This window comes from Thermobia domestica, chromosome 10 (genome assembly GCF_964235325.1).
Source record: "Thermobia domestica chromosome 10, izTheDome1.hap1.1, whole genome shotgun sequence".
Classification (NCBI taxonomy): Eukaryota; Metazoa; Arthropoda; class Insecta; order Zygentoma; family Lepismatidae; genus Thermobia; species Thermobia domestica.
Window position 1 is genome coordinate 18723541 of NC_137463.1, and position 20393 is coordinate 18743933.

At 33.9% G+C, this 20393-nt stretch overlaps 2 protein-coding genes across 11 annotated transcripts in view; one reads left to right on the forward strand and one right to left on the reverse strand.

Moving 5' to 3' along the window:
* hiw (MYC binding protein highwire) overlaps nucleotides 1-20393 on the forward strand; it is a 638413-nt gene that overhangs the window by 407313 nt on the left and 210707 nt on the right. The gene's annotated exons all lie outside the window — the stretch shown is intronic.
* Nucleotides 1-20393, reverse strand: part of LOC145662335 (uncharacterized) — a 36543-nt gene that overhangs the window by 3208 nt on the left and 12942 nt on the right. The window lies entirely within an intron of this gene.

The following is a 20393-nucleotide window of genomic DNA, read 5'->3' on the forward strand; positions in this document are numbered from 1 at the left end:
TTGAGAAAAATATCTTAAAGGACTCGGATGAGAAATGAACGGTCTGAGGGAAGAATGTGTCAAGTCCATTTTCAGTTTTTACAGGAGAGCAATTTCAAATAATCAGTCGACATGTTCTTTCGTTGTAACAATATTTTCATGATTGATTTTTTCACTGTTATTAACACGTTTCTCGCATGTAAAGAAAAGAGAGTATAGGACTCTTCTAAGATTAGCTCCTTTGGCTATATGGTTATTAAGATATACACGCCTTCGCACAGGAGACCCAGATTTCTATTCCTGGTAAGAAGACAGTGTACGTAGTTCAGATAATGTAGATTTATAGTCTCATACAGCCTCAGTACGGAAAAAAGGATGTTAAGCTCCAAACTGACTATTTGCTGACGGTTAAGTGGTCCAAGGAATTATGCTGGTGATTGAAAGACCTGTCTGTCGCGGGTTCGAATCACGCTTGGGACATTGATGTTATGTACATTATTCGTTTCTCATAGTATTCTTCAGCCTAAACTCTGCCGTAAAAGTAAAAAATAGAAATAAAATCTAAACGAAACAAACCATTTTTAGATCTACGTTATTCAGTATTATCTATTAGTTGAGTATTTTATGGCATTGTTATTTCGAAGTGCCAATAATAGGACTTAAGAGGCCCCATCACGATTAAATTAAAATACCGCTAATTTTACAGTAATTATGTGATATCTTTTATCTACTTGAATATTTCACATAATTACTGTAAAATTAGCGATATTTTGATTTGGCAGTGATTAGGCCTCTTAACAATCTGTTTCAGTTTTAGAAATCTGACTGGTAAATTCCAACTGCTGTTGCTCTCGTGGTGGTGCGAATTCTGATGGAAGAAGGCAACGATAGAATTATAGTTTTATCTTCCTTAATTGTAAAGGGAGCCTTGACAACTTCATTCATCCCGTTCTTTCCTGTAATTTTCGCTTGCACGTGGCTTTAGGAGAAACGCCTTTTTCTCTTCACTTCGTTAAATGTGTCATCACAAGATGTGATGCCTTGCTTTGTGTGTGTGTGTCTCCCTCTCGAGAGCTACTATTTTTGGAATCAAGAAATGCTCAATTTGCGTAAATTTTACCTTTGCTGACGGCATAAATGACAATCTTGGGACTAAATAAAAGGATAAGGCCACTCGGTTCAGATAACTTCACTCGGTCTTAGTTTTTTTTTTTTTTTTTTTGTGTGTGTGTGTGTGTGTGTGTGTGTGTGTGTAAAACGGAAACTAAAACTCGCTCGGTTTCATGAATGCGAACTGAAGAAAAATATATAACTTATTCTAATTCCTCCTTTCCTTATATATACATCTTTACTGGGAAGAATATGTGAACTTTTTTGTGATTGTTTATGTGAAGATGCACTGAAAAAAAAAAAGAATAAGTGAACTAACAAAATTTTAACGGACAACTACATATGAAGCATTCCGGGTAGTAAAAGTGAATTCAACAAACTTGCATGCAATCTGAACGTTTGAGGTGTTCAAGCAATAATACCAAACTACTCTGTGGCAGCTAGTTCTCGGTCTCGCGCCTACGTATGTAGTTTTTTGGAAATCGTTTATCTTTTTCTTAACAAATACAGTTTCAAAATAATTGGACGATAATTTTGATTGTTCAGAGCGTACTTTCAGGAACCAAGCAGTGGCGGATCTCGAAGATAAAAGCTGTGGACACCAGCCAGAACCCAGACTATGATAGGTATATCATGAGTTTACTATAAACTTTCAAAAATATATAAACAATAGTTTCAATTATTTCTGTCACTAAAAAAAACTGGGGGGCTAGGCTCCCCCGGCCCAGGCTAGATCCGCCACTGGAATCAGCCTTGGTTGAGTTCGCCCTTACTACCTGAAACACCTTCTATGTTGCTTTCCCACTACGATCAAATTTTGGCTGAAATGATCAAAGTAATTTAGTGTTGTTGTAGATTAGAAACTATATTTGATCGTTTCAGCGATCAATTGATTGCGATCGAGATTACAATTTGGTCAGGGAAAACAGTTGCCCATATAGTAAACGTATATTTAGTTAGTTCTTTTTTTTTTTTTTTTTTTTTTTGTATACGCATACAGTTATTAGTAACTTTCATACAACGCAATTTACCTGTACTTCTTAATATATATTATATTTATGGCGCATGAGATTACTAATATACAGTTTTGTTTAAAAAAGTACCACTTAGTTTTGGGGAGCATGGTGGCACAGTGGTAGAGCACTTACCTCTGGAACGTGGGGTTTCTAGTTTGATCCCCAGCCAAGTAAGTTTGTGGTGGACAACATCATATCCGTGGGTTTTCTCGGGGTACTCCCGTTTCCTTCCATAGTAAAAATACACCTCACTTAGCCTAAAGGACATAAATGTGGGACGTTAAACTGAAAGATTTCGTTTCATTTTCCACTCAGGTTTTTTCAAAATGCTTTGTATTTTACAAGGAATTAAATGACATAAATGCTTATATGATATTTTTTGGAAAATTGTATTATTATTATTTCAAGTCAAACTACGCGTAATAAAATAAATTATACTGTTGTATGCATGTTTGCAAAAATTTGGAATTGTAAAAAGAGGTGTGTGGTCACTTTTTAAACAAGACTGTACTTTGTAGTAACTTCTCAGGGCTTTCGTTCAGTGGTGCGACCAGAATAAAATACAATCGCGTAAGGCTATCGAATGCACGAAAAGTTGTCACTTAGAAAACTCGAGTCCTTTCATTGGCGCAGAGATGGTCATTGTGCCATCGGAGGTCACTTGGGCTCGTTAATTTCAGTGAGGCTCATGCTAGCTGAGGCTCGAACTCGCTTGAGCTCGGGGGTCGTTGTCTTAAATGCTCAGTCTCATACTTATTAATCTCATTGAGGTTGTGCTCACTAAAGCCTCGCGCTTGCTCGGACTTGAGCCCTAGTTCATTATCCACTATAGGATCCGTGCTGATGCCGATACGGGCTTGCGCTCATTTATGTGGGACCGCGGTGGCTCAGTGGTAGAGCGTTCACCTGTGGTGCTTGGGGTTTCGGATTTGATCCCAGCCCTCGCCAAGTGAACTTTGTGGTGGACAAACACCGTGTGCATGGGTTTCCTCGCGGTTCTCCCATTTCCTCCATTCCACCATTTCATTCATTTCTTATAATCACCGTCTCCTTTAGCCTAGCAGGCATAATCGTGGGACGTAAAACTTAAAGATTTAATTTTTTGCGCTCATTTATTGAATTTGAGGCTGAATTGAGCTTTGGAGCCGAGTTGGCAAGTTTAGGCGTGACTCCGATTGATGCGACTGAAACGAAGCGACCGTAGCTTGATTTCACAGATAGTTATACGAAAATGTCGATCCTCTAGGACAGGTTTTATTAATGCAACAGGCTCATAAGACGATTCGTAGCGTATAACAGGGGTGGCCAATCCATCGACCGCGGTTTACTAGTCGTGTGCCAAGTCGTGAGAGGGTAGCCCGTGGTGGTTACTGCCACATTGTCTGTATCGATCAATCTTTTAATTTATGATTTCCTCTAGCAGAAAGATAAGTAGAAGTCATTGATTTTTGAAGTGATATGTAGCACTCAATCCTAAAAATGTTGGACACCTCTGGCGCGTACGGTACATTAACTTGAGGTTGAGTCCTTAAGCTTTCACGTTATTTTGCATAAACAAATATTTTCAGTCTCTGATATCTGGAGGAATCCAAATAATTCTTCTCCCTAGATGAAAACGTGTTCAACTGATCAAGAATAGTTGCATCTAGTGGAGAGCAACATATATAATATCGTGCGTCTTACCCTACGAGATTGGTTTATTTATATTGGCCACACTAGTGGACGAACAACGGTAAATTGTATGCTTACTTTCAGTTCACCTCTGGTGTTTGGAGTCCTAGGTTCCATCCCAGCCCCACCAAGTGAACTTTGTGGTGGACAAACACCATGTGCATGGGTTTTCTCGGGGTTCTCCCGTTTTCTCCCACTTTCTTCATTCCACCATTTTCATTCATTACTCATCATCACCGTCTCCTTTAGCCTAACCGTCAAAGATTTCATTTCATTTCATTTCATGTATGCTTACTTTCCGTACCTCTTATACAGTTACATTTAAAATATAGGTCGATTTCGATCCAGGTATCCAGATCGATTGCAACATTAAAAATCATCACACAGCAGTAAAATTTAAAAAATAAATAAAAGCCACCACCAACCTATATCAGAAAGTGAACTATATTCTGTAATTTGTACACAGTTCATTTGTTAATAAATACTCTACCTGCTGAAATAGTAATTCGTTAATAATAATAATAATAATAATAATAATAATAATAATAATAATAATAATAATAATAATAATACTTTATATAGATAAACATTTCATTTATGTGTATTCCATTAAATGAAATAAACTTAACTCTAGTTATGGATCTGCTTTCAACATACGTCTTTTTTTCGTTTTAAGAACACTTAACATAATTGTTTTTTGTCATTATTAATAATTGATACATATATACGTATAGAGATGAAATTACTGTACGTTTAAAGTAAACTGTGCAATACAATATTTCGCCATTTAGATGATGACAATGAACAACACATTTGAGAGTAAAGTAGTCATTTTGTATTCGTGTTGTGTAGGTTATATTTCGTAGCCTATATGTTCACAGATTAATGAGTTAATTAATTGAAAATAATTCGTAAAGCTGTGATAATGTTGTCTGAGCTATTAAGCTTGCGATTATCACGCCATAAACCAACAGCTTCATTAGAAATATTTCGTAATTTTCAATAAATCTGTATGATACAAAATATATGCAAATTTCTTTTTATGTTAGCGTCTTATTTTTGTTCAATTTTAGTGAGCAATAGTTGATTAATTATATTTTATCATTGCGTGTAAAACATTAATCACAATAATACAAAGTATTGGTGACTAAAAGTGATCAAAACGGGAGATTTACATATAAAGAAATTAGTATCACATATATTTATCGAGAATTTAAAATACTTTTAACTACATGTAAGACCGAATTGACACAAATCGTTCTTGAAAAGGTATTCTTATATCTTTCATTGATTGATTGATTACCATTTTTGTCATAATTTTTAGTGCAACAGACAATCGAAGGACAATATTGAATTATGTTCATCTAATTAGAATTAGTCTAATATGATATGAAACCAAGCGTCAGTGCCTTAGAGAATTTGATTGTCGCGTAGTAATCAGATTACCCATTACAGTAACTGTCTAGGGTCATTTTATATAATGATAATATTCCGGAGACACTGACCATTTTATTTCTAGTACTTTCAAATATCAGACTGCTGTAGAGCCCAAATTAATATTTTTGTTTTCTCTTACGTTGAGAAATTATGAAAAAGCTTAAATTCATAGATAACTCCTTTTAATAATGATAATAAACTGAAAATACGGTACAAAATAACTTACATATAGTCTCTTAGGTTTAAATTTCGACAAAATGATTATACAGCATTGCATTATCAGCACCTATTGTGACACTGACGGGTCACTGGACAGTGAGTGTCCTTCACGATCAGCGCTGGTGCTACTTTTTTTGGCAACTGGCTAGATTGACCCAAAATTGTGCGAAGTACGTCACAGTGCAGTTCTTTTTTGTTTGTTTTTATTTTGTTTTTTTGTGATAGTGTGTACGTCTAGCTGCGGAGATAAATATAGAAATGTGCCATGTAACACGTGTTCACTTACCCGCAGCCTACACTCAAGAGAATCTTTGTCAGAGGAAAAAAGTATCCTCTTTACTAGCTAATGAATGTACTTGCTAACTAACACATGCTCGTATGCTTCGTATTGATAAATAGAATATGGACATTAAAAAATGCTGTGGTGATCTGTCATAAACAAGAGTCTTTTTAAACAGTCTTGTCGGGTAAGAATAGCAAGACAGTATCTGAGAAACATGTCTTTGGTGTCAACGCGTTCATTAATATAGTGTATTTTCTTACCCCCCCCCCCTTACCCCCCCCAAAAAAAAACTTCGGAAGTTAATTCTAAATTTTATGCTTTGAATTAAAACATCCTTTCCCAGTAGTGAGGGCACACGAAGAGCGTAAGATACACACTAGAAACCAATTGCAGTTAGTATCACTAGAGGTGAGAACTATAATTTAGCCGAAGGGAATTTACCTTTTTTTTTTTTTTTTTTTTTTTTTTTTTGCATTCTCTGACAGAATTACTCATATATATCGCATATTTTTTACAGATATATTAATAATTTTGCTTTGATCATTTTTAAAAGATAGTTTAATATAATTTTAATTAAACTAATAACCCATTATCACGATTTATATGACTATTTGTTCTGTAGTGCTGGAGTAGTGAACTTTGTTACCGTTATTAAAGTCGTGAATTTTAGGATTGTCTTTCGTTTTGCTTGTCTTTCTTCCAAGAAATCGTGAAAAATCTAGATCTAATACTTCATAATTCAAGTATTACTCACAAAAGCTAATAGCGTTTCCTACGAGACGAAACAGAGGTCTTCAGATGCAAACAGATATGTACTTTTCGAGATAAGACAGCCCCAAATCTTTCTCGTGGACAACACTAAAAAGCCAGTAATATTTAAGAGCAGACTTTGTAAAAATCTACTTCACATCACGACCCTCTTTTATCACATCCTCTTCCCAGCGAACCCCATAAGTAATTTCTGGTTTGTAATAATTTTTAATCATTGCGGCGTGTGGTTTACAGTTATATACGCGTGTAGCCTGCATTTAGAATTGTATTTTAATATGCAGTTTGTAATGTATTTGTATTGTATTTCAATGTGCGTTTTTTTTCACCACTCACACCTCTTTTAGTGCATTTTTTTTAAACGATTCTTTTATAGTTCAAAATTTTGTTTCATATGTTATGCAGTATTTCATAATAAGCGTGGACAAAAATATTTCTATCAAAATGATTTTGAGTTTAGCGCCTCTTTCAGCAGCAAGGTTATAAGAGACGTTGGCGTACAGCTTAACGTGGAATCCGAACCACATGAGCTCCTGCCGAGAATTGAAATCCGGGATTTCCCACGCGAAAGTCGCATATGGTAGCCACTTAGCCACGGAGGAGCTCAATATTTTTTCGCTGCTAGAATCCTAATACATAGGCTATGCTGAGAATGAAAGTGACCAATGTAATCATTCGGTCATATTGGAACAACTACTATGTTTCTAATGTCCGTGTTCCAATATATCTAAATGAATTGCTTTAGGATTAGTCTTATTCTTAAATATTACTTTTCGATTAATGTATTTTTATTAGAATAATTTTGTTAAGGTACTCGCGGTTCTGTCAGGACATTTGTACCATTTCTAATACGAATTGTCAGTTAATTACTTTTTCGTTTCGGTCTTAAATTCTATGCGGCTTCTTAGAATGAGCGAACATGTGGAAGCCGTATTGGATGTAACTGAAAGTGATGTTACGGGCTGCCACCATGGGCACAGACGCGTTTGAACCCCTTCGCCTTCTAATAGGAAGGCAGCCAACTTTCCAACCTTTTTGTGGACAATTAAGTTGTCGGGAGACAACTGAAACAGAAGGGAGGAGCTATATTTAACATTGGTACAATATTTATGCCTCTCCTCATCCCTCACCCTCTTTCTGGAGCACACGAGTGGAAAGTCACTTCGTTCATGCTTCACATGAACAAAAATTCTTTCAAGTGACATTGTGCCGCCCGCTGCTGTCAAATTTGGCTCCATTTCTATTTTAAATAAAAACAAGTTCCTTTTCGATTCCGTTAATTCGATCTTGTAGTTTCCACAGCTGAGCAGCACAAACCCAAAATCGCTCCCGGAATCGGAATCTTTGCCTTATATATGCAGAACACAAAATGCAACATTTGATACGTATGTGAATTCTAGTAACATTTTAATCTGAAGAAGAATAGCAACGGAATTTGTAAAGATAAAACAAGAGAACAACAAATTCTGTCGGATTGTATACATAGTTTCAGTTTAGTTAATATGCACTTCTGTCTATTTCAGCGTGTAGTGAAGAAGGAAATTTTAACCAAACCAAGAAAGCAATCACTTTTTATTAAAAAAAAAAAAAAAAAGTTTTCAAAAATATTTCGTAAGTTCAAGCGTGATACTAAAATTTTGCAGCATACCTTTTGTTAGTTGGAATTTAGCGTACCTTTTTAGCACAAAGGCTATATGAGACGTTGACCTACAGCTTAAGGTGGAATCTGAACCACCATAATACATTCAGAGTTTAAACTATTTCATCGGGAATCGAACTTGGTTCCCCGTACACCAAAAACGTACATGTTAGCAGGTAGACCAACGGGAAGAGTTGTATCTTTTAGTATTCTTGGGATATTTTATATCACTGAAAGCATAGGCAATCAAGATCTGTGATACTGTAACTTCTGATGAGTCAACTATGAGAAACATTTTCAAACATTAGGTAGTTTAAATAATTATGTATTTGATAGAATGTTCAAAGTAAGTTTGCAAAATATATAATACTATATTTTTCTCTCATTTAGTACTATATAGATCAAAAGCTTTCTTTTTACCCGAAAAATGTATCAAACTTAACGATATACACTATGCACCTAAACCGCTTTAATTATTTGGAAGTCTACCATAAACTCCATCATATCACAAAAGAAATTAGTAACTTTTTTAAAATACCTCGTTTATTTTTTAAAGCAATTAATGTGCAAATGCAAAGCATTTCACTTGAAGTATTTGGTGATATTAAACTTGATGCTTGATCTTTATTTTGAGACAAGATCAATTTCGATCGTTCACGGGTGTTATACATATATGCATACATTCTCATTCATACACACACTTCTTTCTAATGTGAATAGAAAATACGGCAATATTATTTTATGATTAATACCAAGTTAGATAATTGAAGTTTTGTTAGGAAAATATAATACACAATGTATGTGCAGAGGAATTAGATTGCTAATTAGACTAAAATCGTCATTCAATGGATTTTTTTTTTTTTTTTTTTTTTTTTTACGAATTACACAAATAAAAAGAACTCTGTAGTACAAGGTCGTTGAAGGTGCGGGTATGTGTTATGAGGGTCCTTAATTAAATGTGCGTTTCAATTATATTAATGTAAGCAACAGTAATGAGCGATCTCCTTGTCTTAGTTTTAAACGACAAACTAACACATCTAGTTAAAAAAAAATAACATTAGTAGCTTATTAGACCTGATATGAAAGGATTACAAATATGAACAATTAAAATGTTAATTACTTCATCATTACGAAAGGATTATGAAAAAGATTGCAACCATTTGAAATGTGGGTATTGAGAATAATTGAGTAAATTAGCCAGTTTTAACGAGAAACTATTGAAAAAGTTAACAGGGGAGTAGAGGTAATGCTTATTATAAAACAAAAAACATATCAGTATGTGAGTAACGTTAATATGGAAACTTCAAAACTTTTAAGAAGTACCGGTTGTATAAACATCTAGGCAAGAGACTTTTTAAAGACAAGATGAAGGTTTGGAAGTTCCTATGTGAAATTATGGTGAAGGCACGATGCCCAAAATCTTTTCTGAATTATTCAGAACAGTCGTGAAAGTGTCCAGTGTTTTCAGAGGCAATCACGAACATCCTTAGATGTTATCATTCACTCAAACGAATCGAATAGTCTATTTTTTTTTTTAAGTCAATTAAATTAAACGTGACAGGTTTTAATGCATTCTAATTCGTCATTTGGACTGACAGTTGTACGTATTGTAAGAAGTATGTGTGCCAACGTTAGGAATTGACAATCATGAATAGATACTACAGTCTACTAGTTAACACTGTAATTTACTACATACAGCATTTAAATAATAATTTCTTCCAATAAAATGAAAACTGTTCGCTATTATTGGAAAGTAATGACATCATCACAAAAGTTCATTTTTTTTATTTTCTCGAAAACTACACATGGGTACATTATTGTTTTTATTTCACAATTAACCAGATACAGCTCAGATGCCATTTGATACTGAATATCTAACAACAACAATAACAATGGAAAGGAATTGAGAAGGTATCGGCCAAAATCTGTTTAGTAGGTACCATCCCGGCATTTGCCTGGTAGGACTGAGGAAAACTGGAAAACTCCAGCATGGGCGGATCCAGGACCGACTTCTGGGGGGTTGTCATACTGCTACTTTTAAGGGCTTCAAACTTTGGGATGGGTTTTATTTATATATATAAAATGAGAAAGTTTCCTCTTCTGGGGGTGGGGTGGGGTGATTGCCAATGAACTCCAGTCAGCAGCGGGAATCGAACCTACAACCTCCGAATGCGAAACCAACACACTACCACTTAAGTTACTTCGCTTGGTATTATGTACCATCTTTGGACCTTTTTTTTGTTAAATGCCAAATATTATGGAATTTAGAGTATGTTGAATAGTAGTTTCCTTATATTTTGTATCTCATTCCAAGAAAGAAATTTATAAAATTAATTAATAGTGCACATATATAATCAAGGTAATTTACATAGAATAAAGACAATGCACCTACATATGACACGGATCTCAATATGTAAGAAAGAAGAGAGCAGGGTTTGAAAGAGAAGGTAATAGTAACTGAATGGAGTTATCATAGAATGGCGGAGTTCTTTAAGCAAAATTTTGTTTATTCATAATGTAACAGATATGAAGAGATTTTTTAAAAAAATAATCGTTGTTTTCTCTTTTTCTTCAACATATGAAATACTGCTTATTTACTGTTAATAAATAGTATTGTTTTTAATGTATGCAATTTTCGCTCGATCCTATTCAGTTAATTCATGATTCAACTTGTTGTTCCAGAATTTCGTAATACTCCGTTGTCTGCAAACTACAATAATAAATGTTCGTCGTGTGTGACGTGACATAGTTAGTAGCTCTTACTGCTTGCTGAGTAAGATCTCTGTTGTTGTACCGAGCGATTTGGCAACGTTGGAATCAAGTTCTTTGAAGTGATAAACTGGTGTCTTTATAGGAGTTGCTCCTGAGGATAGAATAGCAGGTATCCTCATGCATTATGAATCATTCGTGTGAAAAGCACCTTGCTCTGCTACTCTGTTGCTTGGGTCAAGAAAAGGAAAAACCACCTCCAACCAACGACACACAATATTTTTGCCTTCCAAGAATATCAAAAGACGTGCATTCACTTGTGACTTTTAACAGCAAGTGTCATCGTGAACTTTTCAACTTTTCACGTGATTTTATGTAACTGATCTTCTTTATTTTGTATCTTGGATAAACATTTTGGTAACAATCCTCTCTATATTCCCTTCACATACCAACTTGATCTTTATTTAATTTTACGTACATACTTTTTTCGATGACAGTGCATTTCATTAATACGAACAACTCCACTTTATATATTAATTAAAATAAAATTGAAAATTTCCATTTTCTGGTGCGGAATCTCTAGCTCATAGACACAGTTTTAAGTTTCTAAATGGGTGCACAGGCTTCGGCACTCACATTAAAAAAAAAAAAAAAAAAAAAAATCCAATAGACTAATGATTCCAAAATTCTTCCTGAGAGGCGAGGAAGACTATCAGGACCTACTGAAATCAAATGAACCGCGAAATTATTTTTAAATTGCAAAGGGAAAAAATAGCACGATTTCCTAAACTTTCTATTGAACAAAATTCCTAAACATTAAGACTTTGTTTGTGAATTTCAAACGTGTTTAGCAATATTTGCCAAAATAAGGAGACAGAAAATTATTAAAATAATAATGATTACAGTCAAACTTTTAGAACATTTGAGAATAATTTGAATGGAACATAAAATGATCCAGCTGTCTTCTAATTTACGTAAAACATTTTACTTTTTCAAAAATATAAATAAACATCAAACACCAAGTTTTTAAAAGAAATAATACACTCACAGATTATTATTATCGTTGTAATGTTATATCGCTCGATCCTCGATATACCGTAATCCTGAAAGGTCTAAAAATAGGTATTGATAAATTATTATTCAATACATATGCATCCCTATCTAAAATTTAACCTGGAATCACAAGCACTATAGTTTCTTTTTTTATGCACCACATGAAAGTGTAATTTCGAAGTTAATTCGAACTCAGTTCAGTAGGTGCTCAGCACCCCTTAAGTATCTCCAGTGGGTGCTTGAGCCCCGGAGAACCCGCGTAGTCGGCACTTATGCTCTAGCTGAGAAATGTACGTCACATGGTTTTCTTCAAAGTATTAAGAACTCAAGAATATTTATTTCATGTGTCTTTGACCAAGCATAAAACCATGGATGGGGTGTATTGTAAAAATTACGGAGGGTAGTATCAAGAGCTGCAAATTCATCTCCATTTTTTTTTTTTTAAGTTAATAACTTAATGAAGAATATCACAAATATAGGAAGTGAGCCAGCTAGAATCTATTAAATGTTATTAAGAAAACGAGTAACTATTTACAAGCCTTTTATCATAGACCAGAAATTCGGGTGTTTAGCTTATGACGTCATCACTCCAATTTATGCACTATATGAGGGGTTTTGAAAAAAAGTTACAAATTGAAGTAATATCATTTCGTAGATATTTCTGGCTTATTCCTTTTTTTTTTTTTTTTTTGTCTACGTTGTTCATTATGTATATAAAAAAGAATGTGATTGGTGAAGAACCTTAAAAAGGTATAATATTGTTTCAATGTAGTAATAGCATCAGTGGCAGATTATCAGGAAATATGAATTGCGTAGAATGTTGCTCTCTCCACTTTGACCTCTTTTGGCAAACAATTTGTTTGCCTTTTGCTTAACATTATCATTATTTTCTTTCTAGTTCTCATATTCACAGCCCAAAGGACTGGGAATAACATTATGAATTACATGATAAATAAAGATTCTCTTTGTATTTGTATATACATTTTTTTTCTTCGCATGGCAATCAAAGATAACTTTCGACCCGTCGAAGGTCCTATCTGGTCACGCTTCATTTCTCGACAGATTTAAGAGAGAGAAATAAGTGCGTGCTTCTTGTAAGAGGCGGTATGTTGTCTGACCTGCCAACTTACAAGCAGTGTAATTTAACTAATAGGCCCGTTACGTAATCTTGACAAGCACTACCACCATGCATTCCGTTAGTTTTCAACTGACTCATCCTTCTCTTATAAAGACTTACTATATATTTTCACTTTTAATTTCTAGTTCACCAAGTGCTTTGGAATAGAAACAACACGCTCATTGATTAGTCTTCAAATTGGCAAATCTATCATATCTTTCTAGGTACAGATCTGGTTTTGCAGAATGAAAAGTATTAAACATAAAATAGTTTTAAGTACTCATTTGCTCTCGGTAAACGGAGATAAAATCAAGAAAATAGTAGGAAGCATTGAAGTTTCCCTATTTGATAATTGTAAATGCATTAGTATAATAAACAACTTCGAAAATGACTGTTAATGTATCATATAATTCATTTTGAACTAGTACATTTTGAACTAGTAATTTCTAGTTCACCAAGTGCTTTGGAATAGAAACAACACGCTCATTGATTAGTCTTCAAATTGGCAAATCTATCATATCTTTCTAGGTACAGATCTGGTTTTGCAGAATGAAAAGTATTAAACATAAAATAGTTTTAAGTACTCATTTGCTCTCGGTAAACGGAGATAAAATCAAGAAAATAGTAGGAAGCATTGAAGTTTCCCTATTTGATAATTGTAAATGCATTAGTATAATAAACAACTTCGAAAATGACTGTTAATGTATCATATAATTCATTTTGAACTAGTACATTTAGTCCATTTATATATATAATTCATTTTGAATATTGTACTGGGTGTCCAATGTACAATGCAACCTGGAATTTGAAATAGTAGAAGTTTTGAACCTGAAGCGATACACAAATAATGGCTATACCAAAATGAAGCTTTGTTCATGCACATATTTTTAAAGTAGGAAGCAACGATTGAAGTACACTAGGAATCACAGTGTGTTGCCAGTTATAACTGAAGGTATATCACAAATATATATATATATATATATTTTTGCAAACATGTAAATTGACTCATAACTCATACGTATGGATGTTCTGTCGTTAATTTTCGATTTGTTTAGTTAGAGTAGTTTGGAAACTATGGAGCAGAAAAAAGATTTTTTCATTTCCACCGATAACTAATCGGATGAGGCCTCTGTAAGGGGAAACAAGGGAAATCGTAGTTTTCATAAAGTAACACTCTGAATTGGCAACATTGCTGATGTTTCAGTGCATCGAAAGGTTTGTTGAGGGCCTGTCTACTTTATGCAATTCCTGAAAACAACGAAAAGGAATCTTTGAAATTTTCATGCTCTACAAATGTCTTTGTGCTATTATTTATTGTTACACCAGCACATACTTATTAATCAAAGAATGATACTTGTATAGTACGAGGACATTGCTTGCGGAATCATTTTAGAGTGATCCAAGCGACAGAAAAGCAGAAATAACGGTGTTATGACGCAATGCACTGACCACGTATCACTGAAATGAATGGACCGTTATGACTCATAGTGATCCTTTATATATATATATATATATATATATAAATTTAGTTTATAGAAAGAGTATTAGTCCGTTTTAGAAATGATGGTTTGATACTTATAAAATGTAATAAAACAAACTAACAAATATTCTGCGAGATGTTATTTTATCTTAGAATATTTAGTATTTCAATTAATCGTGATGTCATAGACCAGAAATACACATTTGCTTTGAAACAAAATGAAATGTTTGAGTTTTACGTTCCACGGTTATGCCGGCTGGGCTAAAGGAGACGGTAATGATGAGAAATGAATGAAATGGTGGAAATGAAGAAAGTGGGAGGAAACGGGAGAACCCCGAGAAAACCCACGCACAAGGTGTTTGTCCGCCAGAAAGCTCATTTGGCGCGAGCTGGAATCGAACTAAGGACCCCATGTACCAGAAGTCAGAAATCTACCAGTGAGTCACCGCGCCCTAAACATTTCTTTTGTTCTTGAAAATTAAAAAATTAATAAATAAAATACGAAAACACATTGGTCTGGTAGTTTCATATAATAGTTTGTAACTACTGGCATAGTAAATTTCCATATTTGTTTCCTGTTATTATTATATAAGAAAATATTTAAAAAGTATGAATCAACTAGAGAACCCCTTTAGCAGGTGTAAAGGTTATTTATTTTGTAGTATCACATGCCTGGTATAATACTGTGCAGGTGATAAAATCATTGGCCGAAGTACAACTAACAGTCTTACAAATTTCTTAGTAGCTAGTTTTATAAGAACAAGCAACATAACATAAAGTTGTAACACTTTTCTTATTCCATTTTGCAGCATATTTTAAACTTCGTGTTTCTGTAAGTGGTGATGGGACTAGCTTCACATTTAATGGTTTGAAGATTAAGCTTTTAATAATAGTATTGTAAATATATACGCTGAATCAAATTATTAGTTTTGGAATGACTAAGTAAAATGTGTTGAATGATTCAGTTTTCTCTGACGTGTGACTGTTTGATTGTAAATGTTTTTCCCTCGAGGCTCAAAAGTTTATCCTCGTATATCCTGTACCGTGATATTAAAAGGTGCCACTAAGCAAACAACTAATAAACAAATTCCTGCTTTTTCTATTTATGTACTGTTTCATTGGCAACATACCAGACGAGTGTAGAGGTAAATATGACTAACAAGTGTTGTTTGGTTGGCGGAGATCTCTGTCAACATTTTGTATGTGCTGAGGTGAATGGGTGTTTGTTTCACTGCTTGAATGAAGGCTTGGAGTCGTGAAAAGTGTTGCCCGCCCAATAGTTTAATCATTCTGTATTTCCTTTTGGAATATGTAAAGAAGAAAAAAAAAAACTTAAACTCTACCCGTGGGAAATAAATCTCATCGGAATCATAGACCACATTCACTGAAACCTCTTGAAAGGATATGAGTCAAACGAACGGAAAATAAAACTGTCTCCAAAAATTTAAGACCACTCTTGTCTCCGTTGAGGAAAAGGTTTTGATGAGCGAAGTACTGTAGTTCATTTCTTAAAGTTCACAACTGTTTCTTATAAGTAAAGTTGTTTGTACCTGTAGTAAGAAGTTAAATTAAAAATTCGACGAACTGCTGGCCAATGAGTTTACAAGAAACATTGTTAAATGACAGTGAAATGCAAAAGATGAAGCAATTACTAATTGTTTCGCTCGACCCTCCGGTCCCGTGTACACTCGAAGTTAAAATCATATTTAGATAAAAACTCTAATTGTTTACATTTAACAAATTTATTTTTGACTTTGCTCACCAAACCTATAACATATTTACGCAGTTATACAGGCTAGCGATAGCGCACCTAACGACATCCATTAGCGAAACTTTATTATTAAGTTGGTTTAAAGGGGCGTGTTTTGCCGATAAATGTCACTACAGTTTTCGTATTTCTCTCTCTCTCTCTCTCTCTCTCTCTCTCTTTCCTTTCACGAAAATTCACGATTTCTCTCACAAATTTTATTCCACCTAGAGACTTCAAATTTTTAGAGAAGGAACTTAATAACCTATTGAATGCAACAATCTGTGCCGATTTTTTTAAACAATCAAGCCATTTCAACAATGAAGAAGATTCTAAATAAAAAATCGGCACGGATTGTTGCCTTCGATAAGTTATGAAGTTCCTTCTCTAAAAATCCGTAGTTTCTAGATTGAAATGTGTAAAAGAAATCGTGAATTCTCGGGAGGGAAAAAATAAATAAAACGAGAGAGATTTGGAGATTGTAGTGACATTTATCGGCAAAACTTGTCCGTTTACACCAATCTTATAATCACCGTGATATACAAACGGAGACGACATGCCGTTTATTATTAGGATGCTAATAAGTTATTAACCGTATTCCTCATGACGTTTGATCTTAATTGAACAATTATTTCTGCCAGTGATTCGTTGTAATTTTACAGCAGATATCTTAGTTAAGAGATGTTTATCTTATGTTATATCCGTGTGTAACAGCTTCTTTTCCCTCAGGAAATGTAATGAGGATCTCTACTCCTGTTGCATTCCTTTTTCTGTAACGAATTATAAATTCTCCTTAAGAACCTGACATACCAAAAACTGATACAAAATTTACTATTTTTCTTTTGCTTGTTTCTCATAAGTGAAAGGAACTACTTTTTAAAGAATAGTTGTATTTAGTTTGTAATAAACAAAATAGTTTTAACATACAGTTATTAAAATTAAATAATAATGTTATGTAAAAAGTAGTTCGGAGGATACCAATACAACATGATACGTAATCAAATGCAGTTGAGTTCGTTCCTCTTAGTCGGTGACAACTTAGATTCTCGGGAAAATGTTATTCTGGCAACACTGTAATTTCTATGGATGTCAACACTGAAAATTCTTCACGTTCATACTTTCTGTTGTAGAATAACATTATCTGTGATCGTAGTAAGTTGCATTTCGTTATATCCTTTCACTTATGAAAAAACAAGCAAAAGAAAAATAGTAAATTTTATATTATTTTTAGTATGTCAGGCTCTTAAGTAAGAAATCCTTGCAGCTAATCTTATGACTGAAAAATATTTAAAACTCAGTATGCCTTTCTACATTGTCATGTCATAATATTAATAAATGTAGGTAAGTTTCGGGTTTCGTAGTTTTGTAAATCAAAAACTACTAGGATTGTAATGTTTAATTTTCGCTGCAATCAAGCACAAGAGAAAACAATTGAATTATCTAAAAAGCTTTTCAAAGTAATAGGAGGCGATGTTGTAATAGCCCGTTATCTCCATTTTTGAGGTCAAAACAACGTTTCTCATTTGTGTATCTCGGATTTAGTGAAGCAATAAAGCTTTTCTTCGGACGTGTCCACTGATAAAGCGGCAAGTTTACTCTCTATTATTATAATTCGTGTTTATTCTGTCTTCATTACATTGTTTATACCTGTTAGGTTCATTTACGTAGAAATTTCTCGTATGTACTCGGCAATTTTTATTTTATGTATAAAAATGAAAGTGACTATGTTTGTGACTTAATAACTCTTGAACCATCCGATCGATCTCGATCAAATTTTCAACATGGGATGGTTTTTAACATTTCACTTTGACGGTGCAACTTACGGGACGGGGAGAGATATAAAAATGATCGAAAATGACCTATATTAATGTCGAATCCATAGATTTCGGAGTCGCTGACTTGAACAGTGACACTTCCGATGCCAGCCCTGCAACGTGGGAGGGGAATGGAGAGATAATGATCGAAAATGACCGATATTAATGTTGAATCCATAGTTTTTGGTGTCGCTGAGATGAACAGTGACATTTCTGATGCCGTTTAAGTTCAAATTCAGCCCTGCAACGTGGGAGGGGAATGGAGAGATAATGATCGAAAATGACCGATATTAATGTTGAATCCATAGTTTTTGGGGTCGCTGAGATGAGCAGTGACATTTCCGACGCAGTTGTTTAAATCCAAATTCAGCCTCCAATTTGGAGGAGAGGGAGATATAGGTTATAAAAATGATCGAAAATGACCGATATCAAAGAGTGCTTCAGTAATAGTAAAAAAGTGACTGAATAACAGAACATATTACTAATTTTTCTGATTTTAACCAAACGAAGCGAGTAATTGACGCTATAAAAGCGTACAGTTGTCGATATGTATTCATATAGGACAGCCTTCAAGAGAATTTGACAACATTGTACAACCATATTTTTTATTTATCTTGAAGAAGTTGGAAGAGCACGCTTCGATGACCTTTCTTACCTGCGTCAACTGTAAATCGGTCGGCGGAAAATTTATAGCATCCCGTAACTGAATAGATGTCGTTAGTGAAAGCACAACAGAGTTAACGACTTGTGTCATCAGAAGTATGCACATCTTGTTAATATAAATTATGGGTATTGGCCTCAGTATCTTGTGGAGTTCTTTCTTTCATTTTAGATAAATAAAATTTCTTTCTTGAAAAGTCCGAGGAGAAGTTGTGTTGCAGTATGTGCGCTATTATAACCATTTTGGCTTGTTTCCCCAGACAGTCATTTAATGCTATGCTAATTTGGTGGACAGAATCTCGCGAATGCTTCTTCCTACAACAACGAGAAAATAGTTTTGATACAACGCACATCTAAAAGTATGTAAAACATTTCATTAAGTTGATTTCAAAGTCAGTATGTACCTGATTTGAGTTTCAGTTGCGAATTTATTTAATTTACATGATATATAATCGAAGAGGAATTAGATTTGACATAAACCAAAAATTGATAATCTAGGAGGAAATAGACTTGACATAAACCAAAAATAGGTAATCTCTGAAGAATTAGATTTGACATAAACCAAAAATAGATAATCTAGGAGGAATTAGATTTGACATAAACCAAAAATAGATAATCTAGGAAGAATTAGATTTAACATAAACCAAAAATAGATAATCTAGGAGGAATTAGATTTGACATAAACCAAAAACTCGTTTAAAAATATGTCAATACGTAAAATCTAGAATTTCTCTGCAAGATAAATTTGGTACTCCATCATTCTTGTGGAATATATATATATATATATACATAAAGAAGATTCGTATTTTGAAGTATCTTTTTTTGTCCTGTTGAAAGCTTATTAAACGCAAATGTGTGAAATCCATGTTCTTAACAGTTATAAGCATAGATAAAATTTTAAAAGGAATTTGGGATCATTTCAAACTATGAAATCTTTACAAATTTCAAGCTAAACAATCTTTATACATAAATAATTGATCTGGATATATAATTGAAGTTATTTTGTACTAAAGCGCTGGAAACAAGCATTGGAGTATGGATGTTTGTACAAATCACTAGGTTCTTAAGTAAAATAGAGATAAAGACGGGTGGATGGGTGGTATTATGAAACATTTGAGAATTTAAACTGAAAATCATGTTATATGTATAAAGCATCTACACCAGCCTTGTGAAACACTTGTGAGAAGCGTCTTCAAGAAGTTCCTTGTCTGTTCATCACAACATGTCAGAAACCATATGTACGACATATGATAGAGTGAATATAGATGTAAATATTTAGAGCAAAATTGGTACATAGGTATGGAGCAATAAAGGCAAACAGATCTATTTCAATGTAATATTATAGAGGCGTATATCTACTCATACCTGTAGGTTGGATTCTAAATTGTTTATCGGGTAGTCTATAGTTTTAATTAAAAAAAAAAAAAGAGAGAGAGAGAGAGAGAGAGAGAGATTAGAGCTCGTAACTTGATGTGCATTTACAAAAATGAGTTACAATCATTTCAAGGCATTATCCCTTTCCAAAGATATACAAAAGAAGGGCTAAAATTAGTGGCGGCTCTTGCGGGAATTGACAGTGGTAAAAAAAAAAAATTGCTACAATTACGGGAAGAAAGCTTACCTAATACTAATTCTTATGTAGCTTTCTGAAGCTGTATGAAGCTTTCTTTCCGTAATTTTTTTTTCTTTTT